Source organism: Megascapheus bottae, chromosome 11 (genome assembly GCF_031878675.1).
Source record: "Megascapheus bottae isolate mThoBot1 chromosome 11, mThoBot2.hap1, whole genome shotgun sequence".
Lineage (NCBI taxonomy): Eukaryota > Metazoa > Chordata > Mammalia > Rodentia > Geomyidae > Megascapheus > Megascapheus bottae.
This window is the reverse complement of record NC_143519.1, coordinates 40,466,061-40,493,292: the sequence shown is the minus strand read 5'-3', so window position 1 is coordinate 40,493,292 and position 27,232 is coordinate 40,466,061. Positions and strand designations below refer to the sequence as shown.

At 36.8% G+C, this 27,232-nt stretch overlaps 1 protein-coding gene and 1 pseudogene across 3 annotated transcripts in view; both read left to right on the top strand.

Moving 5' to 3' along the window:
* Enox1 (ecto-NOX disulfide-thiol exchanger 1) overlaps positions 1–27,232 on the top strand; it is a 515,583-nt gene that overhangs the window by 238,332 nt on the left and 250,019 nt on the right. For all 3 annotated transcript variants that reach the window (XM_090342091.1, XM_090342088.1, XM_090342090.1), the window contains exon 3: positions 20,676–20,829. The gene's annotated coding sequence lies outside the window, so the exon portion shown is untranslated. The remainder of the gene's footprint in view (positions 1–20,675; positions 20,830–27,232) is intronic.
* Positions 15,563–16,138, top strand: LOC150056931 (THO complex subunit 7 homolog pseudogene; annotated as a pseudogene).

The following is a 27,232-nucleotide window of genomic DNA, read 5'->3' as shown; positions in this document are numbered from 1 at the left end:
ATTGGTGAATAATCCAAGTGGTTTAGATCAGTGTTTGCAGCACACTTGTTGAGAATGAATGAAGAGAGGGAAAAGGAATTTCAGAAAAATGAGGTAATGCATTATTATGGTTGAAGTATTCTTGGTAAATTCTTTAGACTTGGTTTTGTTTGATGAATGGTTACCCAACCATAATGCTTCCCCATGTCTCTTTGATCATGAATCTATGTTTCCTAAGATATTGTCCCATCAGATGCATGTTGAAAGGAAATAATGCTGCATTATATCTATTATCTTTCAGGCAGAGCAGGTGTCTTATGCTATTCAGGATACTATAAAAAAGTATATAAAGTTGGTGATTATAAAGAATAGAAAATTATTTCTTATAGTATTAAAGGGATCTCTTTTAGGCCTCTTACATGAGTGCACTAACCCCATTCTTAGGATGGCCTTGGAGGTCAGGATTTCAACATGTGAGCTTTGTGAGTGATCCACATTCAGATCCCAGCAGGGACTGACTTCGAGTCCATCTTACTTATGATCCTGACAGTGGCACAGGGCAGCCATTCCTGACCTTCTGGTCATAGATATTAAAATGGTATTTTGATTTCACTGAAGCGCACATTTTCATGTGCAATTTAGAGATCTTAAAATGCAGTATGTTTCCATAGGACCAAGTCAAAAGATTAATTAACATATTTTGTTCAATGGAAAATATTTAGGAGGTGCAGAGCATAGTCTATGTTGTATAAAGCACATTGTTTAATTGTGTGGTAATCTGAGCTATCCCTGGATGAGCATAATGGTTTTAACCTGTTTATACCCAAGTGTTTATTGAAAAGGAAAAATATGGTCTGTTTCTCCTAATTACAGATGCCATTTTAGTTTTCTTTGCTATAGAATCTTTCATATGAGGGAAAATTCTCAACCATTTGTAAAGTAAGAAAAATATCAGAATGTCTGTTTAATGTATACAGTATTAAGAATTTAGGAAACTCATGGAAGAGGAAGCTAATATTCTGTGTTTGGGGCTCCTTTGTTAGAGATTTAATTATCACTCAGGTGGCTTTCTAGGCATAAAACTATGAAAACTATAACAGATTTTTTTTTGTCAGCCATGGGGCTTGAATTCTAGGCCTGGGCATTGCCCAAAGCTACCACCCTACCCACTGGAGCCACATCCCCATTTCCCATTTTCTAGTGATTAATTGTTGATAAGTCTCAAGGTCTTTAGTGCCTTGCCTGGCTTTGAATTGAGATCCTCAGATCTCAGCCTCCTGAGTAGCTAGGATTACAGATGTGAGCCTCTGTGCCTGGGACTATAACAGATTTCGCAACTATTTTATCTGATTTACTAGGCCACTGACAGAACGAACTATATTAAGCAGTAAAGTTTTGCAGAAGTAGGAACAAAAGAACCAGAGATCTGCAGCTTCATTCTTTTCTATTGTTTCATCGTTTCTCCTTGTGCAGAAAAATTTCATTTCCCCCAGATGGACTCAATGGTCATGACAGGGAACATGACCCTTTGGTTGCCAGGAGAGCAGAGCTCCAAATTTCTTCCTGCTTCTGCCAGCTGAAGAGTGGAAGACTGCATTCATAAGCCAAGCTTTGCTTCTCCCATCTCTCTACACACTCATAGCATTGGGGGCAAATACCCTAGATGGACACACCTCTGTATGGCACAGACGTGTTCTTGAAAACTTGTGCTGAATCTACACGTTGATGGATCCCATAGAAGATTTCCTTCTCACTTACATAATCATTTCACGGATGTTGTGTCTGTATTCACTTGAACATCAGTGGCAGTTGGCTTTAATTTTCTGCTTTGCAGGCTTTCTCTTAGGAAATTAATGATATGTCAGTGAACACAGGAGTTTGGAAGTATTTGGTAAATTCTATTATAGAGGGAATTCCTTACTTTATATTCAGCCATGCATGTATTCTATAAGCACAGATGAGGTTTCTACTCACTGTTAGGCACTTGAGACAGAAAATACATAAGGCCATTGTCTGCGATGGCTAGCATGGTCTTAGATGTCTATCCGTATTGTCCAAGTTTTTTCAGAGGGGAAGAAATAGCCAGATGAATAAAAGGGGTGTGGCTTTCAGGGTGTTCAAAGGGAAGCCAAGGATCTTGGAAGTACTGAGAATAGAAACAGTAGACATCCTAGAGAGCTCTAAACCATCCACAAGAATTGTCTGAGGTACATATGAGCAGTTTTGCTCCCAGCACTTCGTTGATAACTGCAGTGACTTCTCAAAGTTAGTAGTGGTTGGCTCATGACTCTAGACTGAGCCTGGAGGTCATATTTGTGATTGTGTTTCAGCTCCTCTGTTTATCTCTTCATTTATCTCCTTAAATCACTGTGTGACTTACCATGTAGCTAATACTGAATATGAGTATTTGGCTTGTTCCTCAAATACATGATGAGTAAATAAATTGCAGAAATTGTAGATGGATAAATTGCAAATATTAGTGAAATTTCACAAAGTCATCAGTGAAGAAAATGCTTCTAAGTTCTTCTAATTCCCTTGTCAATGAGAATTCAGATTCTTAGTTTTACCTTCAGGTGTAACTCTTAGATCTTGGCTAGTGATTGTTTTCTCCAGATAGATTAATGATTATTGTGACACAGTATTTGAACATTTTTCCTTTTCAAGCATGTGACCCATCAGGACTAGAAGCTCCATGCCTGGACCTTCTTAAGCCACATACTGGTTATGTCATTTGGGGTAATTCTATCAATGCTCTCAGCGTTCATTTCTTTATTTCAGAATAATGCCATTGTAATGAAACACAGTGTGTATCTGAATGATACCATAAGGCAGCCATTGCTAAGGGGCATTGTTCAGAAAACATGGTGCCTTGCCCTATTATCTGGCATATAGAAAGCTGAGGCAGCTCTATGTTGGTGACAGTGTTGTTTTAGCAGCAGGGGTGATACTGAAACTGGACTTCTGGGCAGCTGTTCTCTGTAAAAATTTCCTTGCTCATGTACAACAGTTGTTTGGCTGATATTCAGGGATGCACGCACAAGTCTTTATCAGACAGTTCTCATGAACATAAAGGTCTGCAGATTTAGCCCAAATTGTACTGTCAATATGTTTTTGCCTTACATTTAGACAACTGAATGTATAGAGTCAATTTGAAGACAATAGTTAGATTGGGTGTGGCCCAAATTCAGAACCTGAGGGGAGGGAGGAGAACTGGCTCTCTGCCTGGGCTAGCTGACAGAGCCTCTGCCTCTGCACTCTCTTTTAGCTATGTAAGTTCAGATTCTCATCTCAACAGATGTGGTTGGCTACAAAGACAGGTTTGTATGCCAAAGGGAAGAGGAAGCAAGAGCAGATATTTTTTTAAGTACAAAAAGTATTTAAAAATATGAAGCTCTTTTTATAATTTATTAAGATAAAAATGTATTTAGAGCTGGATCTAAATATATAGAAGTTTTTCTCTTGAAATGTAGAAGCTTCTGATTTAGGAATTTAGTAGCTACCTAATAGAAACCTTTTACGATGGAGCTAATTTTTAGGATTAAAAAAATGAACAAAATTTTCCATGGGATATTTAGGACATACAAAAGTGATTTGAATTATATTTTATTCTACTTTAATTTCAATAGACTTCAACAAAAAAGAGCTGAAGTTCAAAATTGCCTCTGTTTCTAGCATATGAACATATGTAGATATTATTGTTCTACAAATATATTTCTAACATTTAAATTTTTTGTTGTTGTTTTTTTTGCAAATGCCTTTATTATGTAGTATGTTAGACATAGCTAGCTTAGGGCTGGCAAGGCATTTAGTCAAGTATATGCTCATTGGCAGTGTTCTAAAACATTATGGTAACCTTTGGAGCTGAGTGCCATTCAGTAACTCCCCTGACATTTTGCCATCAGTACACTGCATTTTTACTGCATTTGTTCTCTCATCTTTTGAGTGTTTCTTGCCAGCTTCTGTTCTCAAGATGCAAAATAGTATGAGATCCTAACTGTGTTTTGTAATTAGAACTGTATCCTGCAGTGAGAAACCAGGTTAGAATCTGCTTGCTGGGTTCTGAGGTTCTGGCAGGACTTTTGTTCATAACTTGAACAGCTCTTGTAGACCTGCCAGAGATAGAAAAGCTTAATCTGATCTTATAAAGCAATTAACTTATCAGCACACAAATATGTATAGGTATATATGTGTGAGTATATAAATGTACATACGAGTATGGTATCTACATGTTATGTGCATAAATCATGTACACAATATGTACATATGTCATGTGCTTAACTGTAATGTGTGTTATAAAGTTATGTATATATATTGAATACTCATAAGCTATGTCTATTGATTGCACAGATTCTACTTCTCGACCTTTAGTTTTTGCCTGTGGAAAGGAAATGTCTAGTGTGGGTCTCATGTGATCCTCTACAGTGAACCTGGAAAATTATTACAGTTGGGGCCACTAGCCACTGGTGACTGAATTTTTTCCCTACAAGGAGGTGAGATAATTCAGACCAGAGAGCCAACACTCCCCAGAGCACTTACAGAATGAATCAGAACCAAGGAAATGACATATTGCTCTATGTCTTATTTGGAGGATGTTAGAATTTTCTGGCCAACAACTTTTCCCAAGAACTCCTTAACCTCATTTAGCAATTTCTAATGGAAGGTCCCCTTGACAGAAAGCAGGATTGGATGCAGACATGGTGTTTTGAGCTGGGCCTTTTGAACATTCCTGACACTCAGTTCTGTGTCATTTGCTTTCACAGAGCTAAGCAGATATTTGGATTTCAATAGTAATGGAGCAAAAAACACGATATAAATATAACTTCACCAATCCTATCATGTTTACAATAACTCATAAACTAAGCTCCTCTGAATGAAGTGCTTAAATGTCTCAGCTACCAACTCAAAATGTTCTTAAAGCAAATTACAATAAAAAATTAAAATTGCTTTAAGTTTAAAGAAGCTTGTCGTTCCCAAACTGCTTTAAGTAAAAAAAAAAAGAGAGACATATTAAAACAATGTGTTTTGGAAAACAAAGAATGAAGGGTAGCCCTGCAACTGCCTCTGTGATCAAATGCTTCAGCTCATATCCTTCTTTTATCCAAAACACATACTTTACTGAGCTGTAGCTCCATTGGGTTCTTAAGGAACTAAATGCGAAAGAGAATAGTACATCAAGGTGTAAAACTTCAGAAGAATTCAGCAAAATGAAATAGCACTGGAAACTTCTTGACTGTAGTAAAAGAAATCCAAAGTGTACATAGTACAGGTTTCCTTACATTTTTCTTGGGTGCTCATGACAATAGCATGAGTAATAACCATATTAGCTTGTACTTGGGGCTTACTTCATGCCAAGTATGTTTTAAACAGTTAAAGCTATTTAATTCTCACAAGAAGGAATGAATTAAGTATTACCACTGTCACTCACTTTCCAGGTAATTGAGCACAAAGAGATTAAATAATTTTCTCCAGATAATATAACTGGTGAGGTGTAGCAGTGGGATTTGAATCCAGAAAATCTGATGCCAGGGTTTATATTCTGCACAGTTCCACTCTTGTGCAGCTCATCTGTGAGATGTAGGGAATGGCTTTGTCAGAGTCATTAAAAGTTGTTCCCAGCAGGGACTGGATTATGGGCAATACTCATGACCTGCATGGCAAAATGTTTTGTAAGATGCAAAGCATTTTTACCTGGAATTTGCTCTTTTCACTGAAAAGAGCAAAATGAAGTTGTTGTTCATTTAAAAACTGGATATAACTGAAGATATAACTTAAGTAATAGATCACCAGTCTTGAGTGAAAAAGCTGAGCAAGGGTATGAGGCATGAGTTTTGGTCCCAGAACAAGAAAAGGGAAAAAAAGAAAGAAAGAAAGAAAGAAAGAAAGAAAGAAAGAAAGAAAGAAAGAAAGAAAGAAAGCAAGCAAGCAAACAAGCAAGCAAGCAAGCAAGCTAGGTTTGTAGCTCAGTGGTAATTTACCTAGCATATACAAAGTTCTGCGTTCAGCCTCGGCACTGAAAAATACTTTTCAGAATGCCTACCACATTTCACTAGTCTAGAATGTTGGATATAATAGTGAATGGGATTATATAACAATTGCAGTGATATAACAATCATCACAACATGTGAATACACCTGAGAGGCCCGTGAAATAAATCATTTGATGCAATATGGAGGAGCTTGATGTAAGCTCCAAGTTCGTCCACAGCAAGAAGTCCAAATGTCTAGAAATTGTTTACACTTTTCTTTTCGTTCTCTTGTAAAAAAAATTGTTATAACTCTCGCATTTTTTGTGTAGATCTATATTTCTACAGATAAGCCATTTCCATAGAGACTTTCAATGGTAGTATAAGTCCGCTAATACTTGTGAAACTTTTCTGCATTCTCTTTAATTTTTTTTTCTTGTGGACGGGAAGAACTTAGTGTGGAGATTTCCAGCTGCTGGAAAATTCTAATTCTGGAAAGGGTGGGGTGGAAAGGCCCCAATATTTTTATTTATTTCTTTGAAAAAAAGAATCCAGCATTCATGTTTTAAGTGCCTACAAGATGAGGAGTATTTAAAATCTGCTACTGAATTTCAGATGTTTGCTTATATTAGAAAAAACTCTTCATTTGAAATGTTGAAACACAGCAAAGGAAATTTGGAGATGAATGCGAAGAGCATCCAAATACTTTGCAATCTTTCTTATTCTAATATTGGTCTCTTTTCAAGGTTGTTTGTTTTTCTTTTTCTTTTTAAAAGAATCTGTGTATCAAAATAGACATCACATCAAGGAAGTTCAATTCATGAATGTCAAATGTATCCCCAATTGGAGGTGTGACAATTTTTGGTTTCCTGCTATGTTGAATGAAACTTGAGCTATGTCATATTTAATAGTAGTGGCATTATGTCAAAATGAGAATTCAGGATGTGACTCATTGGTCCTATTTTTGATGGCCAATTTTCCATCTTACTCATTGGAAATCACAAAGTGAATGACAGCCTTGGGAATATTTCAAGATGCTTTCAGTTTAGCAGTCTTTCAGTTTTGGATTAATAAGGAAAGAGACCAAAGTTGCCCCTTCATACAAGTGTAGAGAATCGTTAGGACAGACATTTACTAGCTCACATATTTTTTATTATAATGCATATAGGGGTTACAGTTACATTCGCCAGATGGAAGGTGCATTACTTCTCACACATTGATAGCCCTTTGCATGATTTTTTTCCCATTTCCCTCACCCCACCCCCTCCCAATCATCTTTTTTTCCTCTCTTCCCTTTCCTATTTCAAATAAACATATATACAGTATACCAGGTAACAAATTCAGATACAGTAACAATATGAGATTAACCATAAGGGCAACAAAACAGATGAGAAAGAACATAGTACATTAAGAACAACAATCAAACATTATGAAGCTCTTGTTTCCATATCCTGGAGGTCCTTTCATTTAGCCTCATCCTATGTAGCCTTATATATCTAGGTTTTGAGCTATTGTAATCCTCTGCTAGAAGACTTGTAGGTTTGTACTAATTATTACAAATGAGGGAAACCATTGAGCCTATGTTCCTTTGGGTCTGGCTTACTTCACTTAATATGATTTTTTCCCCAAATCTTTCCATTTCCTTACAAATGGGGCAGTGTCATTCTTTCTGATGACAGCATAGAATTCCATTGTGTATAAGTACCACATCTTGTTGATCCACTCATCAACTGAGGGACATCTAGGTTGGTTCCATATCTTTGCTATGGTAAATAGTGCTGCAATGAACATTGTTGTGCTAGTGGATTTATTATGTCCTTGTTTCTGGACAATTGGGTAAATGACAAGTAGTGGAATTGCTGGGGCATAGGGGAGCTCTATGTTTAGTCTTTTGAGGAACTGCCATACTGCTTTCTATAGTGGTTGAACAAGTTTACACTCCCACCAACAGTGTAGTAGTGATCCCTCCTGGCTATATCCCCACCAGCATCTGTTGTTATTAGTTTTCTTGATTATGGCCATTCTAACTGGAGTGAGGTGGAATCTCAGAGTTGGTTTGATTTTCATTTCTTTTATGGCCAGAGATGTCGAGCATTTCTTCATGTGTCTATAGGCCATTCTTATTTCTTCTTCAGAGAAGACTTGCTTTAAGTCTTTGGCCCATCTTTTAATGGGATGGTTATTTCTTTGAAGATTTGTTTTGGAGTGATTCATTTTTTTTAGCTGTTGATACACTCTAGATATGAGGCCTTTGTCTGTTGTATGGTTAGTGAAGATCTTCTCCCACTCTGTAGGCTTTCTAGCTAATTTGCTAGCTATGTCCTTTGCCATACAGAAGCTCTGCAGTTTAATACAGTCCCATTTGTCCAAATTTTCTTTGATTTGTTGTGTTTCTGGATCTTTATTAAGAAATTTTCAACTTGTGCCCAGGAGACCTATTGTATCTCCTATTTCTTCTTGTAAAGTTTTCAGGGTACCTCATGTATTTTTAAGAAATATTTTAAGCTGGATGTGGTTGCTCACACCTGTAACCCTAGCTGAGATCTAAGGATCAAGGTTCAAAGACAGCCCTGGCACAAAAAGACCTGAGAAGTTTATCTCCAATTAATCACAAGAAAATAGGAAGTGAGGCTAGGCTCAAGGGTAGGGCAGTATCAGTGAGCTGAAGAGCTCAGGGACAATGCCCAGGCCAGGTTCAAACCCTATTACCGATATACACACACACATATATATGCCATTTTAGTTTCTTTAACACCAGTACTCCTGACATGATCTGTTTATCATGCTGTCTGAAGCATTGTTGTGACACAACTTGCCAGTGTCTTCACAGACATTTCTACCTAATGCTTAACCTTGTGGCATTTTAATTTTTGAGTTAGCAGTAACTTCATATTTAAATGCGGAGGGATATATTGTGAAGCATACATCTAGTCAAGTTATATTCTGATGCATTTTAATGTTAACAAATCTTTTGTATTTTTATTAACTTTACAATAAATAACATGCATAATCCTTTTAGAAATTAAAAAAAAACAGGCTTATAATGAAGGATTCAACTCCAGATGTCTTTACTCAGAAAACTTTTAATTCTTTTAAGGGTTCTAGGTTTGTACTTCTGATTTTTCTTTTTTTCTTTCTTTTTGTTCTTCCATCATGGGACTTAAACTTAGGGTCTGGGTGCTGTCCTTGAACTTATTTTTCTCAAGGCTAGCTCTCTTATCACTTTTAAATCCTAGGTCCACTTCTGGTTTTCTGGTAGTTAGTTGGAGATAAGATTATCATGGACTTAGGTGTGGTAACATCTGTAATTCTAGCTACTCAGGAGGCTGACATCTGAGGATCATGGTTCAAAGCCAACCCAGGCACTAAAGTTCATGATGCTTTTATTGCCAGTTAACCACTAGAAAACTGAAGTGGCACAGTGTCTCAGGGGTAGGGCAGTGGCCTTGAGCTGAAGACCTCAGGAACATTGCTCAGGCCCAGAGTTCAAGTATCATGCCCCCCCCCAAAAAAAAGAATCATGGACTTTCTTGCCTGGGCTAGTTTTGAATGTCTATACTCAGATCTCAGTTTCCTTAGTAGCTAGAGTGACAGATATGATAATCAGCTGGCTTTCAATTGTTTTGTTCAATTGCGTTGTTGCTGTATTTCTGTTATAAGATAATAATCTATTCATGAGAGTAGAACTCTCAGAACTTACATACTTCCCAAGGGCTGTACTTCTAAATATCACAGTGGGGATTAAACTCAACACATGAATTTTGATGGACACATTCAGGCTCTATCAATTACTCTTTTCATAACTTTTCCTCCCTTTAATACCTTTCACTTTCTCTCATATATGCTTTTGATTTTACTTTATGGAGGTGGATCTAATTTGTATTTTATTTTTAAATGTATTGGGACCTTAGTGTTTTATCTGTTGGTTCTAAAGACTAAAAATCAATACGATTTTCTGACATAAATATCACTCACTATTGAGTTAAGTAGTATAACTAATTTGTACAGCTTTTTCTTTTTCCTAGAGTTTTAATTGATTACGTTGTCATTGGCATAATCTATCTTTATGGCATTCTTGCATACTTTTACTTTTTCAAGAAGTAGAATTAAATATACAAAATCATTTTATTTTCTTTATCTTCTGAATACCATACTCTCCCATCCTAGGTTGGAGTGACATTTAAGTGTCCTATCTTGTACCACTCTTCCATGGATCCATGTCTTTCTATTTTCCAATGTTAGTTTTATATATACATGAAACATAATCATTTAAGGAAGGAACTGTAAGGGATAAATACGATTTCTATTCATCTAAAAGCTGTTTTATTTTAGTGTTTTATCTGACTCAAATATATTAAACTGATTTTGTCTTGGAGCTCTGAATGTGTACTGTTATATATTTTAACATCTATTGTTTTTAATAATAAATGTTCTTTCTGTCTATCTGTCTCTGGCTTTCTCTTTTTCTTGTTTGTATAGATTAATTTTTTCCCATCCATACTTTCTGGAAACTGCTCGGTAGGATTTCTTTAGCAAAATATAGCAATTGAGAGTTCTTAAGAGAACTATCTTTTATCTATCGAGAATTTTCACTTCTCAATGGGACTTTCATTCTAAAACCTTGTTCGGTTTGGTTGTGGGAATACATTTTTATTCTTTGATTATTCTTTCTCTGTGTTTTTCTTCTTTCATATAGTTTTTAATATTCTTAGTTATAGTCTGTTCTTCTAATTAGATTTTCTACATGTTTTATATTTTTCTTATGCTTTCCATTTCTTTCCATTTTTCCCTTGAGTGAGAGTATTGATCTGTCATATAGGGTAGACCGGAACATACTATATAACCCAACTTGATGTCAGACTCATGCTTTAGGGATTGCAGGTGTGCTTTACTGAACCCAGTTACTGAAGCTTCAAAAAAAGCCATCCAACACAGTATCTTAATATATATCAATTTCAGCATATTTATATTTGTGCTTTTAATTATTTTTACCAAGTTAATTCTATTTCTTTTTTGTAAAGTAGAATTTTTTTTTGTAAAGTAAAATTATTGAGGATGTGTGTATATAAACATATCTTCTCATGTGTGCACAATCATGGGCTTATTCCTTATTTATTTATTTAAAGAATTAGCTCATGTGATTCTGGAGCCTGGCAAGTCCAAAGTCTTTATGAGAGGCCAGGAGACTAGAGATACAGGGAAGAGTTAATAATTACAGCTTACATCTGAAAGCAGCTCTGGAGGCAAGTGACCTTTTTTATGGATTGATTACATGAAGCTCATATATATAATGGATGGAAACCTGTTTTGTTCAATAACTATAGATTTCAAAGCTGTTTTCCTTTAAAAAAAATACCTTCATAGCAACAATGCCTTGACTACTGTTTGATAAAATACCTAGGTACTATGGAATACTAAAGTTGATACGCAGTATTAAGCATCACAGTCTAGAATCATGGCATGGCACAGCTCTTCTCCTAGAACCAGCTTTAATCAATAACAGGCTTTCATCAAGACATTGACCAGAGACAGTTGTCCGAACTGGGGCATCTTTTCTCAGCAGAATATATTTTTTTCTGGTTATTGGGCTGTATTAATTACTATAGCAAATCAATATAAGGGCACAGTTTTCTCAGTGAACAATTAAAGTGATATACATCCTATGCATGCATCACTATCTTCACCAAAAGAGTTTGTCGTTGATACCCCCTTATTCAAGGCATCAGTTATCTTCAGTTAATGGCAATCCAAACATACCAAATGGAAAATTCAAGAAATAAGTAATTAATAGGTGCCATTCTAAGAAACATGATGAAATCTCACAAAGTCCTCATGTTAGGATATGAAATATATCTTTGACCAGAGTATTCATCTATGCTAAATATTCTACCTATATACCATTAATAACCATTACTTAAGAGCCATCTCAGTTAAAGAGGGACTCTTATAGTATGCAGTAGTTCAGTAGAATATATTTTGAGGCTTATACACTGGCTGTTGGCACACTTAAGTTCCTGACAAGCTGATGGATTAAGTACCTCAGTTCCTTGCTGGCTTTTGATTTAGAATCTTCCCTCAAGTTCTATCCAAAGGGCCCAGGGCTGGGTAATGTCTTGCTCTTGGACTATAGAAAGCCTGTAACAGTATCATTTGGTTCATGATAGGACAGACAGGTTCGCTTTTCTTTGGCTTCTCAAAACCATATGTCTGTATTGATAATTTTGTGTGGTCTATAAACATTGTTATAATACCCACATGGCCATTGGCAGGAATAATATTCGTTCTCAATCTACAACATGGCTGCCAACATCTACAAGATGACAAGAGAAATATAGTTTTGCATTATGTTCCTTACATTCTAATTTTACACTAAAAATTAGGTCCAACTTATACTCAAGGTTGGTGGCATGCAAGCAGGAAATTATAAAGTCTGCAAACAAATAATACTAATATCTGTATGACATTGCTTTAGGTCTTCAGATTTAGAAGAAAAAAAAAGAAAAGGGTTTTTTTCTTTCCCCCAAACACCAAGTACAAGATAGGCAAAAACTCAAAGCATGGCTTTCTGTGGAAAAATTAAATTCATATGGATGAGGGTAAAGATACCTTGAAATTTCTCCTGATTTATATATGATGGTGGGATGGATTAGGATTCAGTAAAGGAAGGACTGAATATCAGGAGTGAATATAATGCTTGAGGATCTGAAATGGGAAGTGAGGTAGCCTCTTCTGACCTGAAACTATAAGACATAGACAAAAATGGAGATTGGGCCTTTAATGCATCCATCTACATTTAATTTGGGGTGAACATTAAATTTTACATGATAAAAGCCAAGAAAGAAGACAATTTAACTTGCTTATTGGTTTAACTTTAGAACATCAAACAACAATTCTAGCCCCACTGTTAAAGTAAGAAGAGAGTAAGAGAGATCATTTGGCTTTCAAACATTGCTGTTGGTGTCAGGCTAGATGGGACATTGCAAATGCAGTTGCCTGCAGAGGCCATGACATCATCTCATTGAGCATAGTTAATGGAGAGGAATGTGGCAGCTGGAGAACATAGGCCACCCCTAAATTAATATGACATGAGAAAATATGGTGATCACATTGCCAAGTATTGTTTTTTCTAATTTTAAAGCGTTTCCAATTCAAATGTTTTTATAACTCTTTATAGCTAATAAAATAGACCTTATTACTGTATGTTCTAGAAGTACTAGAAGGTTTCTCCTAGTAGAAATGTTTTACACAAGGAGGGACTAAAGAAGACATGAAAAGCTGGATGCCAGTGGCTCACACCTGTAATTCTAGCTACTGAGGAGGCTGAGATCTGAGAACCGTGGTTCAAAGCCAGCCTTGGCACCACCAGAAAACCAGAAGTGGTGCTGTGGCTCAAGGAGTAGCGTGGTAGCCTTGAACGGAAGAGCTCAGGGATAGTGCCCAGCCCCAGAGTTCAAGCCCAGACATGAAAGAAGACATGAAATATTGTGATCATGGAAGATAGTTAATAAGATAAGGCTTCCAATGTCAGTCAGATATGCCTGAAGAAGGTGGCACAAAAGTAGTTCTCAAGATGTGATGCCTATCTGACCTGCCTGTGAAACATTTAGAATAGAGCATATGGCAAGAACATCTTCTAAAGATTCTCAGTAGGTCATATAATGAACAAACCATTTCTATTTGACCAGGCATCTGTTTTGAGATTGGCGAGGGTAATGGGAATAGATAGTCCATATGAGGAACCTGTCTGATTCTCAAGATGACGGAGCCCTAATACATTCTTGAATAGTTGATGTACATAAATGGAGCCATACTTAAAATATTACTTATGTGAATGTTTTCTTTTTAAAAAAAATCTAATACTTATCCATTGTAGAATACTCTGAGAAGATGAAAAATCTTTTGGCTTTTCCAGAATGTACTTCAAGAAGGAGAGACTTGTAAAATGTTATAGAAGTGCATAAAATGGGAAATCTTGAGTTAGACTGAAGAGAAAGAAGAGTTGACAGGATTTCATAATTCAGTGAAGGATAAAGAAGGACAAGAAGAGAGTGAAGAATTTATCTTTTCTGCAGGTTTACTATCTTAGTCTATTTGTGATGTTTTAATAAAACAGTATATATTAGGTAATGTAGGCAAAATAGGAATTGATTGTCACTAGTTCTGGAGAGTACAAGACAAAGGTACTAGTGACCTAATATTCACTTGTCAGGTTCAGTTATCAGCTTTTCTATCCACTTCCAGAATTATTTTCTGGAGGAGAGGAATGCTGATTCTTGACAGGATAGAAAGAAAGAGAAGAAGCTGCGAAAATACTATGTGAAGCCTCTTTTATCAAGGTCCTAATCTCCTTTATATGAGTGGAAAATCTTTCATCGCATAATCACTGCTATACTCTACCTCTTAACTCTTGTCACATTATAGCACCTTCAAGTCATGGCATTCTGCTATTCAGAATCCAAGTCTCTCACATGCCACACATATTCATTCCTCCAAACATCCCCAAGTCTTTTTTTTATTTCAAACAACTCTTTATTCCATTACTTTTCTACTAAAACAGATTTTAAGGAACCATATAGAAAAAAAATCATAACAAAACACTTAACCATGTTTCTCCAGTGTTATATACTAAAGCAAGTATTAAAATACTAAAATTTAGGAGGGGGAGGGAAATGAGGACAAAAACATGAGAAGGGGTATCAATGTGTGAGAAGTAATACACCTTCTATCTGGCGAATATAACTGTAACCCCTCTATACATTAAAATAAAATTAAATTTAAAAAGTACTAAAATTTATTACTAGCATTTAATACTCAGGTATAAAATGCTTAAGATTTATCGCTTAAATCAGCAATCCCCAACATCATGGAACCCTTTCCCACAAGGAATATACAAGTATCATGCATATAGTTTATAGGTTCTGGGTCCCCCAAAGTTTTATTCATGGACTTTACTACCTCATGTACATACCAAAAACGCCACCTTCTTACAATCTTTCTTTATAAAACTATAAATCTTACCCAAAACTATCTAGAGTGGTAAGGAACAAAATCATGCAACCTTAAAACATTTTTAGATGTTATTTCCTACTTTTAAGACCAAAAATTGAGCTGGGTACTGGTGGTTCAGGACTGTAACCTGCCCTATTCAAAAAGCTGATATCTGAGGATTACAGTTCAAAAGAATCCTGAATTAAAAAAAAATCTAGAAAACTCCAACTTCAGCTAAGCAGTAAAAAATTCTGGACTATAGGCATGGCTCACTCTTGAGCAAGAAAGCAGAGCAAGAACAGGTAGCCCCGAGTCCTGAGTTCAACCTCTGGTACCAATAAAAAGAAAAGGGTGTGGAAGAATAAAAAATACAGGTGAGCATTGAAACTCACATGGTAAAGTACCTGCCCAGCAAATGCAAGGCCCTAAGTTCAAACTACAGTACAATAACAGATAACCTCTCATCTCAATAAAATCAAATATACAATGAAATCATTTTTTGTGTGAATATGCAAAAAATGTAAATATTTAAAACTAAAATATTTTACTGCCAAAACTAACGCCGCCGGCGGGAAGACACCATTGGAGACGCCATGGGAACTTCAACGGATGATGAGGTGATACCCGAAGCATCTCCTAATTGATGGACGCGGCGCCGGTGATGATCGGAGAATTAATCTGCTAGTGAAAAGTTTTTTTAAATGGTGCAACTCTGGATCCCAAGAAGAAGGATATGGTCAGTACCAACGTATGCTGAGCACCTTGTCTCAATGTGAATTTTCAATGGGCAAAACTTTGCTGGTGTATGATATGAATCTCAGAGAAACGGAAAATTATGAAAAGATTTACAAAGAAATAGAAGGTAACATTGCTGAAGCACGTAAAAAGATTGCTGAGTACAAAAAGGAGATTCTTCAAGCAAAAAGAATACGGAAGAATCACCAAGAATATGATGCTTTGGTGAAAGTGATCCAGCGTCATCCAGACAGGCATCAGACATTAAAGGAACTAGAGGCTCTGGGCAAAGAATTAGAACATCTTTCACATATTAAAGAAAGTGTTGAAGATAAGCTGGAATTGAGACGCAAACAGTTTCATGTTCTTCTTAGCACTATCCATGAACTTCAACAAACATTGGAAAGTGATGAGAAGCTGTCAGAGGGAGAAGAAGGTGAAGAAACTTTCATGGGTATAGAACCTAAGTCATAGACAGGCTAGTTACTCATTCCCAAGAGTATTAAAATAGCTATATGACTGTGGTGTATTTAGAATTTGCTATATTCTTGAATTATTTAGTTTTGGCATCCCCAAGTCTTAACTTGTCCCAGCATCAACCTGGAAGTACAGAGATGGGAGTCAAAGCCCCTTTCCCCTGAGGCACAGAGGATATGGGATGGATTTGGAAACCTGGAAGTTATTTGAAATGCTCTTTGCATCACTCTGCCATTGTCTTGAACAGAACTAGGCTTTGGTCTGTTCCTCTTGATTTTTTTTTCAAAAAGATACTTGGCCACATCCTTGGTTTTCTCTCATAAACATGATTTCTAATTCTTAATTATTTTGAAACAGGGTCTCTAGACTGAACTGACATAAGATCCTTCTTATTCAGTTTCTCCAGCCTTGGGGTTACAGGTATACACCACACCAAGCTTTATCTTTTACTCTTGGCTAAATATTTAATCCTTTCTTTTTTAATTATAAATTTCATCTTTCATTTTTTTGTTTTCTCACATTAAGAGAAACAAACAGCACCCTAAATGTTTCACTGCTTAAATTATTCTTTCACCAAACATCTTACTTTGATGCTCTTAAATTTTAGTACTTCAGAAAAAAAGCAAAAAAGATGGTACATCTCAGTATTTGTAAAACCTTTTTTTTCTTCCATCTGAGAACTCATTCTAACAGTCTTTACTACTCATGTTTCTACTGACATTCTCATTCCAGCCACTTAAATAGTCACTGATAATTCTTTTTGTTCTCATTTTATTTTTATTATTAAGGTAATGTATAGAGAGCTTACAGTTACATTCACCAGGTACAAGGTGCATTACGTCTCAGACATTGATACCCCTTCTTATGTTTTTGTCCCCATTTCCCTCCCTTCACCCCCTCCCAATCACCTTGTTTTTCCTCTTCCTTTCCTATTTTAAATAAACAAATAAACATATATACAACATACCAAGTAACAAAGTCACTGATAATTCTGAGGCTTGCCTTGCTGTCTGCTGAACCTTCACCAGAATTGTGAACACCTTGTTCATGGAGATACACTTTTTCCTCTACTGTGTACTTCAAAGCTCCGCCAGCCTTCATTCTTTGTCCAGTTCTAAAGCCACTGGGAGGTTTTCAACTATTTGTTTTACCACCACCTCTGGCACCAATTTTTATCATAGTCCATTTGATGTGGCTGTAACAAAACACCATAGAGTGCATACATTGTGAAGAAGAAATTATTTTCTCACAGTTCTGGAGGCTAGGAATGCCAAGATTAAGGTACCAGCAAGTTTGGTTTTTTGAGTCAGGTTTGCAGCCTTAGGTTTGCAGCCTGGAAGGAATGCTGGGTCTTCACAGGGCAAAAAGCAGAAAAGCAAACTCCCTATAGGCAGACAGGAGTCTATTTCATGAGGAAGAAACCCTCTTGGCTCAGTCACCTTGAAAACACCCCGTCTCCTCTTACTAACAAGAATATATTTGAACCACAGTGCCTTTGTAAGTGGATATTACATTAGGGTAGTCTAGGAATTCAATTCAAGTGACTATGTATTCTTTACTGTTCAGTTTGATATGATATTGTACAAGTGTATCAAGAGTGAAGTAGTGTGACCCAAGAAAGGGCTACCTACAAAGGGATGGTATTTCATATTGCTAAATAATGAGTTTCCTGCCAGATTTCTTTTTGAATCAAAATCCAGGATATAAGGAGCAATAGAGCATTCATTAATGCTGTAAGACAACAGTTGTAAATGAAGGATAGTAAATCACACCAAGCCTTTGTTTTCATTGCTTCTGGAGAACCTCATCCACAATCATTTTGCCCCTCTGTACTTATTACAATATAGAATGTCTTCCATTATATGTTCCAGAGGAAAGGGGTGTATGGTTTCTCTCCACAGTGACAGTCGTGTTTTCTTGAACAATACCCAGTAAAGGTCACTTTGGAGATTTGAGTCACGAGCCCTATCATTTAAATTGGAGGCTATGTTTAAAAATGGCATGTCTAAGAGCTTGCCAAGCTCCTTTAAAAGCCATGGTGTCATTGTGGAATTAGCATCAAATAGAATAGGCTCTTGTCAGCAATGGCCTCCTCTCTTTATAGCAATGCAGAGATTTTTCTCCCTACCACCCCTCCCTGCCTTTTAAAAAAATCATTCCTTGGCTGTGTTTTTATAAATCCTAGAAAATAAATGTCTCATTTCACGGACCTTTTTGTAAAGTGCATAAATTTTGGTATTTCAATGATCAGAGAGTTTGTCTGAGGCCTGATCAGTCATTATAAATGTGCCTTTCCCCACGGTAGGCTTTCCTCCCTGTAATCCTTTTTGTTCCATGCATCCCCAGCAGAGAGCATTTCCTACTCCGCTAAAGCTCCTGAGCATGTTTTCCCACTGGAACCTTTCATATAGCAGTACCACGATTATTTGCTACTGTTCCATGTATTCTCACTCTTTGCTCCTCAGCCTTATCCCATTTGACTATAAGTCTTTGGTTGGAGGCAGTGCTGGGGCTTGAGTCCAGGTCCTGGGCACAGTTGCTTCTCATTTTCATCCAAGATTGGCATTCTACCACTTGAACCAAAGCTCTGTTTCTGGCTTTTGCTAGGTAATTGGAGAAAAGTATCTCTTTCCTGCCCTGGCTGGGTTCAAACTACAATCTTCAGCTCTCAGCCTCTTTAGTAACTGGGATTGTAGGCATGAACCATTGACAGTCAGCAGGTAATGTATCTTAATCCTCAAACAGCCTTCAAGAAGAAAGGCCATACAGATGAGTGAGCTGGGCTGGGAGAGCTGAAGTACCGTGGCCAATGCTGGACAGATGGAACTGGCAGTGCAGGATCAACCCAGCCAATGTAGTTCCAAGCCCATGTTTATTAGCACTACCTTATTATAGTTTTTGGCAGCCTAATTATATCACTGTACAAGACAGTTGTTCGAAAGAAAGTTCCTGGAATTTTCTTCTGACTTTTGTATTGAGTCATAAATATTCAGTGTGGGAGGACTGAGTGAATGCTTGCAAATGGCAGTTGGGTTTTTTTCATGGTAAATAGGTATGCTGGTTTAGATTTATAACCTGAAACTATGTTGGACTAGTGTGAAGATAAAAGAATACTAGGAAAATATAAGAATAGTTTCTATTTATTTTGTATTCCTATAACCTTGGATAAAGTCTGTTCCAAAGCATCTCCACTCCATTCTTTGTTCTTTTTCTTTTATGCACAGCTGAGTTGGCTCTGTCTCTCTATTCCTTTTCCTCTTTCCCCATATATGAACCCCAAGCTTCAATTATGCACAACTTGAAAAATACTGTCAGTCATTCCCTTCTGTTTCTTTATTCATATCTTAAGCTTCAGTGGTCAAAAATAAAATAAAATAAAATAACTTACAGAGTGACATGTGTGACCCTCCTGGCACCATTATTTCTTATTCTATCTGAAGCCCTTCCCAAGTTGTATGGAAATGAGCAAAAACAAGCCAATGGCATGGAAGGCTAGCACTTTGAGAGAGATTTGTGCACTGACCCTGAAACACACTGTAAGTGTGGATACTGGGACAGCTGGGGCAGAGTAGCCATTGAGGGGGGAGGTCCCTGAGTTGGTGTCCATGTCAGAACCATCAGAAGTGTGCAGATAATTGATTAAAAATGAGAATACTAGTCTGGAGGGAGCCCAGCCACGCCTTCCATATCCTCAGCTTCATGTAGAAGCAGCCACAGGGAGATGCAGTCACTTCACTCAGCAGCATCTGCAGAGGATGTGGGCTCTCATCCTAATTACACCAGAGGGATGGAGCTGTGAGTCATGCAGAGGGGCTAGAGGAAGATGAGAGAAGCCCCTTTGCAGTCTTTGGCCTCTCTGAGCAAGCAAACCAGTGGCACCACAACAGGGAGCTCCTCGGTTTCCAGGAAACATGTTCTCTATGGAAGGAAGAACGTGGGAAGATAAATCTCAGTGCATTCAAGCCAGATCGCTGCATTCCTCTGGCCTGCTAGAATAAGGGCATACCTGAAAGAAACAGAAAGAAATTAGGAAACCCAGTTTCATAATTCATGGGTTAATGATGTGGCATATAGTTGTGGGTGTGACCCATTCTCTTGTTCTTTCTGTCAGTGAAATGGTTCTCTAGATTTTAGGGCTGGGAGAAGCCAGCCCTAAAGCCTTGGACTTTTAGGAGAGGCACTGGCCCTAACCTGAGCTCAGCATGGTGTGCATCCGTTTTCCTCAGCTGTAAAATGAAGCGGGTACTCCATACTTACTATACAGCTGTCCTCATCAAAGAGCCCCTGTGTGAGAAGCCCCTGCCCAGAGCCAAACATGCGTGGGCACACAGCATATAGCCTAGTTGCTCTTTCAGTCATAGCCTGCTTTAGAAGTTTACTTAGTTACAAAGGCTATTTCTAAATAAAAAGCTTTGGGATGCAAAATTAATATAAATTAAGAATGCTATGCTAATAAGTCTTCCATGTGTGAATATAGGAATGGCAGTGAAGTTACTTTGAAGGCTTTCTAATGGTGTGTTTTTCTTTCTTCCAGAAGCTTCCAGAAACATCCTGCCTGTTTGAATTGAACTATTCTCTATGGAGCTTCCTTTGTGACCAGATTCCATTGAAAAGATCTTTATGAATACATTGTTTCAATCAAACCTCCAAAGAGCATATTTGTCTTCAGATCTGCTGGCAGTATTAAGGTTTGTGGGGTTTATTTTTCCATTTTCTTATTGAAGATGTCAATTTTTAAAGGCTTCTTTTAAAATGCATAATAGTTATACGACTCTCAGTGTGAACTTTGCAAGTAGCTAATGCACAAATTTTAACTTTTGTATTTCATTGAATGGTAGATATAAATGGAAAGAAATGTGTCATGGTTCTCTTATTCATTATGTATGTGTGATGTTGCAAGAATATTGGAAATAAAGTATGCTGTACATTGAATCTAGATTCACCAATTCTAACCAAATAAATTCACTAAGTTTATATCAAATATCAACAAGTTTCAGAATTTGATACTTTTTAGTCAAGATGTGTGGGGGGGGGGCTTTGAATGATGTCTTCCTAACTTTACCCAGGCTGCCTTTAAACTCAGACCCTGCTGTCTCCACCACCTGAATAGTTAGAATTATAGGCATGAACTGAACACCTGGCTTATAATATATGTTCACAAACACAAAAACTCAAAAAAAACCTGCATTTGTCACTATCAACAAGTATCATCACTGTAATATTTAAAAAGTTATACAATCTCAATGGACAGAGTATTTTCATTTAGTTCTGCTAGGCTACTCACTTTATACTCCATAAATGACAAGATAGTTTGTTTAGGAGTATATGTGTTAGCAGTTTTAAAAAGGAACAACTTTGTTGCTTACTCAAGAAAAACAGCTTGGTAGTAGATCAGGCTGCTGTTTCGAAATGTATTTGTCTTTGAGATGAATACCATGTAAAACATTTTTATTTTGAAGATTCCTTCTGAAAAGACCTAACCAAAGGCTAGATTCAGCTCATGCATCTTTCGTAGCCGGGAAAAACAAGGAGACCATGAGGTAAGGTCCGATATACTGAGTGGACAGAAATAAAATGAAGAGCGAGTGAGAAGGAATACCATACATTTTAACATGGCATGTCTTTTTCCCAAAGGCATTTATTTCATTTGGTTGGACTTTTATTCTGTCTAAGGTGACAAATGTGTCTTTCCCTTAATGGACCTCTACTGTGTTTTCCTTTTTTATTTCTTTTATTTCTACTGAGAAATCAAAGCAGATTTTACTGCAGTACTGGGCTTAATTCCAGTTTTCTCATTGTAGCCTTGATTGGTGCTCCTCATGGTTAGCTTGCATTGAAGGGTGAGACAGCAGCTATTTATTGAGGGACAGGGTATGTGGGAAATTCTTCCTCCATCTTCCATCCCCAAGTCTGTCAATGTACAGTCTACTGGACGCTAATGACTGTATCCATGGAAACGGAACTGCTGGGAGGAACTTGAGAAGTTACCTTAGTGCTTGGCTTGAACTGCCTGAAACCAGTACCATTCTACTTGTTGTGGATTGAGACAGGGTGTCTCTGAATAGGACAGACTGGCGTTGAACTTGACAGTCTCCTATCTCCTCTTCCTAAATGCTAGTATTACAGGTCTGCACAGCCATATCCAATGAGTCTGTTTGCTTTGAATTTTTAAACATTTAAATTGTTAATGAGGTGATATACAGGGCTGTTATAACTATATAAGTCATATAAGTAGTATTTTTCTCTCTGGGCAATGTCATCCCTTACTCTCTCCTTTTTTTCCTCTCCCATACCCTCAAACAAATTACACAAATCATATTTCAATATAGTGTCTAGTTAGTATCACTTCTGCATTTGTTCCCCCTTTGTCTTGATCCTTTTCTGTTGCTTTTTAACCTTTATACCAAACAACCTACTTTTCTTCTTTACATTAAAGTTAAAACAAAATGATACAAAATATGTACTAAGTGTGTGGGGGGGAGGAGAGGGCGGGGAGGAGGAGGAAGGGGAGTGCTTGGTTAAATTCAGGGCCTGAGTGTTGTCCCTGAGCTTTTTGCTTCTTCTTCTTCTTCTTTTTTTTTCCTTTTCTAATGGATACCATTCTACCTCTTAAGCCACAGCCCACTTCTGGATTTTTGGGAGGTTAGAAATAAGCTCCGGCTTTCCTGTCTGGGCTGTCTGTGAACTGTGGTTCTTAGATCCCCACCTCCAGAATAGCTAGGATTATGAGTCACCATTGCCCAGATTAACAAAAATATTTAAGTTATGATTAAGTACATAGGTATAAACATAGTAGATGTATCTTTTGAGGACTTCATTTCAGTGCTTTTTCATTTTGCTTGATTGAAATTCTATACTGGTGAAATAGCAGATATCCCCATTTCTTTGTTCACCTGTTGGCAACTACCCTTGTACTTTATTCTTCTCTGAGTCTGACTATTTTAGATTCTTCATGTATCATGAGTTATTTGTCCTGTTACTGGTTTGTTTCATTTAGTGAAATGACCTCAGTTCACTCGAGTGAACATACAGCAAAATTTTCATCTCTTGTAAGTCTGTATAATATTCTTTCTTGGGCATATACATTTTCTTTATTTACCAGTTGATGGACATTTAATTTGTAGATAGGAATTTTGACTATTGGGAATAATGCTGTAACATACATGACGTACCAATAGTTCTATAACATGCTTTATTCTTCAGTGTTTTGGACATATATTCCTAAGTAAAATTACTGGATCACATGGTAATTCTATTATGTTTTTACTTTATTTCTTTTTCCAGAGCCAAATACATTTTTATATATACCACCTGAAACCCAATTTTTAATCTCCTTTTTTTACATTAATGCAATTTTTATTGTAATTCATAGAAGGGTTACAGTTATATTTGCCAGATAGAAGGAGCATTATTTTACACACATTGATACCCCTTCTCATGTTTTTGTCCCCATTTCCCTCCCCTCACCCCCACCTCTCATCCCTTTTTCCTTGGGGGGAAATAAACACATAAAACACTTTCTATAAAAATCAGAATTTTATCTATTTCTCTACTTATTTTCTGAGTCTCTTCAGTTCTTCAGGTTTCACTTGACTTTAATAGTCTAGATGAGTTAAAGGCACATTAAAAATCTCTATTGATGCTTCTCAGTTGAGGCAGTTTTGACATTTTTGAGTTGGCCAATACCGGGTGGTACCAAAACATGGTATCACACTTTTCTGTGTGTTTTTCTTTGTTTTAGAATCTTTACTACCTCTGGTTGTGGTAAATCTGAAAAGCATTCATTTCCTTCAGCAGTCATGGAGATATCTAGAGCAAGCTTCCTTCCCACACTCTGGAGAGGTGGTCTTCAATTGCCTGTACTACAAAACCTGGCTCATGGTTGACAGTACTGAAATTGGTACAGTGAGGTGTAGGGCAGAACTGTGCCTATACCTCTAACTCTATACTTATACCTCTAAGCCTATACCTCTCTAACTCTAGGTACAATTCTTTTACTTCATCCTATTTCTCCTCTAGGCTTACATCCACTTTTTAGTGCTCTAGAACCATACTAGCCTGAATATATGAGAACTGAACATTCTGGTCTGGGGATTAAAGAAAGTTGTCTTGGATGATACAAGGACATGGAGAAGGATAAAGATACTCTTGAACAACTAATTTCAGGAAATGGCATTGAGAGGGATGGGATGGAGATGGCACAAGGTAGCAGATGGGGTAGAAAACTGAAATCTGAAGGAAGACTAAGGAAAGGGCAGGGGATGATGAAGTCATTTTTTGCTTGCTTTTCACCATGAATCCTAATTTCTTCTCTTTTTTTCTGGGCTGTAGACTTCCTCAGAAATCCAAAGAGCAGTTCATGGGGACAGAGGCGTGGGATTCCATTTGAATCTACCCTGCCAACTGTCCACCGATTGTCCATCTACTGCCCAGCACTCACATCTCTGTCTTCTTCTTTTGTTTGTTTCTGGCTCCTTTCCCTTTGTCGTGTATGCAGACTAGAGAATTGACCTGGTACTTGGTTGTCACTTTCAAGAGCTCAAGTAAAGCTATAAATTTTTTGAAAAGAGGAAAAAGAAACACTTGACATTCAGGAATTTTCTTCCCCCAAAGCTTTATGAAGTCTCTGCTATCCTGAGACTTCTCTCCTTTTCTTGGGATTCCTGTAAGAAGTTATTGCATTCCCTGGTTCAAGGATTCTTTAATGACTAGGTGAGAAAAACTGATGACTGAGATAGCCAGTTCTGAGTATTCCTGGTGTGATCACAACTAGTGTTGACCTTGGCCTCCACAGAATGTGCACAGTCCACACAGTCCTTCAGCTAGACTGGAGGAATGTAGTGTTTGTTTTCTAGTAAAATGAAGCTATCATCTATAATAGGTTATGTACATGGACAGAGAAAATGAATGACACCAAAAGACTTCCATTATCATGTTATTTAATTATTAAGGCATTGTGGCTTAATTCCTGAGTCAAGCTTTAAAAGGTGTGTGTGTGTGTGTTTTTCCTTTTCCTGTCTGTCATCTTTTGTACACAGGACACCAAGTTATATTTGGATTTGGCTCTCAGAGTTTCTCATTTCCTGAAATGCACTTCTAGCTCTATAAACATAGCAGAATAAATACTCACTTTATGTGATCATGTTTCTCCACTTGTTGAAAAATAGCATCTAATAAAAAATACAAGGATGTAATATTGAAAATTATAGATCAATATGCCCTCTTATTATGGGTATATATCTAATCCATATGTACAGTCTGAGTTTTTCAGAAAAATATGTGCTGTGTAATACCACTTGTGTCTGTGATAAATTCTCCCTCCCTCCCATATTTAAGGATATATTTCAAGGGACTTTGCCATACTAGGGTTATTTTCTACTACAATTAAAGAATACTCTTTGGTTCATCACTCTTAATTCTATGAATTACTTATGACCCCAAATTAATAAATGGTTCCTTTCCTGCTAGAGCTCCCTCCTCACCCAATACCACATGAATTAGCTCCTTGGGAATTATATTGGGAAATATTTGCAGGTAATATTTTAATGGAAGGAAATCTTTGTGAGGGACTTAAAAAATTCAGTGAGGTCTTGCAGAACGAATCAAGACTTCTAAGTGTATAAGTTGTAATTCCAAAATCCAAGCACTAATTATACATCTGCAGAAGCAATGAAAATGTGTTATCCATTAACTGTGTCCTTTAAACCATATACTGACACTCCCATAAGGAAGATATATAATAATCTACATGAGTAGTAGTGTGTAAGATGAAACTCTCTATGAAAGAAAAAAATGCAAAAATAATTAGGCTCAGGTAATTCATATCCATTGGGAAATGGTCATCTATTTGTCAAAAATGCCATTGACAGCTCACATCAAGGACAGCTTTTCTGGAGTGTTCATCTTTCTGAAGATTCCTGTTTCTAATATAAAAGGGAATTCCACTTACAGGAATAACTGCTTCTTAGTAAATTTCTATGGCAGTTTTCTTTCTATACAATAAAATATTTAAAATATAAATTTTTACTATGAGATAGCTTAAACTACAGAAAAGAATGAAGTATGTGGTATCCATCCCCATATTTTCAAATTTAGTATTACAGTATTTGTCTCAACTCACTAATATCAGTTTTGCATTGATTACCTCTTTGTATTTATCTCTTCTTTACCATAGAACATAGGAGCTTAAAAAATGTTGGATCCTACCTACCAGAGTACAGGCACTTGGGAAATGACTAGTTCTCTACATTTCCCTGCAAAGCTTTTTTATTTCCTTCTGGACCACAGTTTGTGTTCTGTTTTGTTCCTTTCATTGTTATTTTCAGATGTGCCTCTATCATTTTCCATCATTTTTTTTCTAATGAGCAGATTCTAATGTGGCTTTACCAGCTGAGTCAGGTATAATTTTAACTGAAGAGTAGAGAATGACAAAGAAAACGGCAAAAACAAAAAGGAGAAAGTGAAAGAGGGACATGGATGCTCTAATCATCAGGTGTTGTCCCAAAGATGTCTTTTGAAATATATTTCCACTTTTTCCTAAGCTCTATTATCTTGGACGTCAGTTCATTTTAGAGGCTTTTCCCATTAAACCACACACAATTTCTTCAGTTTGATTCAAAAGAATATTAGAAAAAATGTGCATATTTCCCAAAAAGTTTGACATATCTCTTGTAAATGCTTGTCTAATATCCTATACCTTAATAAAACAGGAGCTATCAAGAATACTTGACCCTAGGTATTTATGTTTTCAATAGGTGTTTTATGAAGCATTTTGTATAGTGTGGAATAAATCTTTTTAAATAATAAATGCTTTTTTAGTAATAAATATTTGCTATGTGGTCATTTGGCTTGGAGTATTTTAGAAGTCCTATTAATCATCTTTTAGCTACTGGGGCATTGTACTTTGTTTACACCTCTATGATTGAAAACTGAGGTCTAAAGTAAGAAGGTCAGAGTTGACTGAGCCGTCAGTTCCCAGGATAGTAAACTTGGAGCCTGTTTACAGCCAGTTTATTTAGGACTCTGAAGAAGTGTTCTCTACATTAAAATGTTAAGAGCTGTCTATCTTAAAGTTCAGGCTTTTCTAAATTT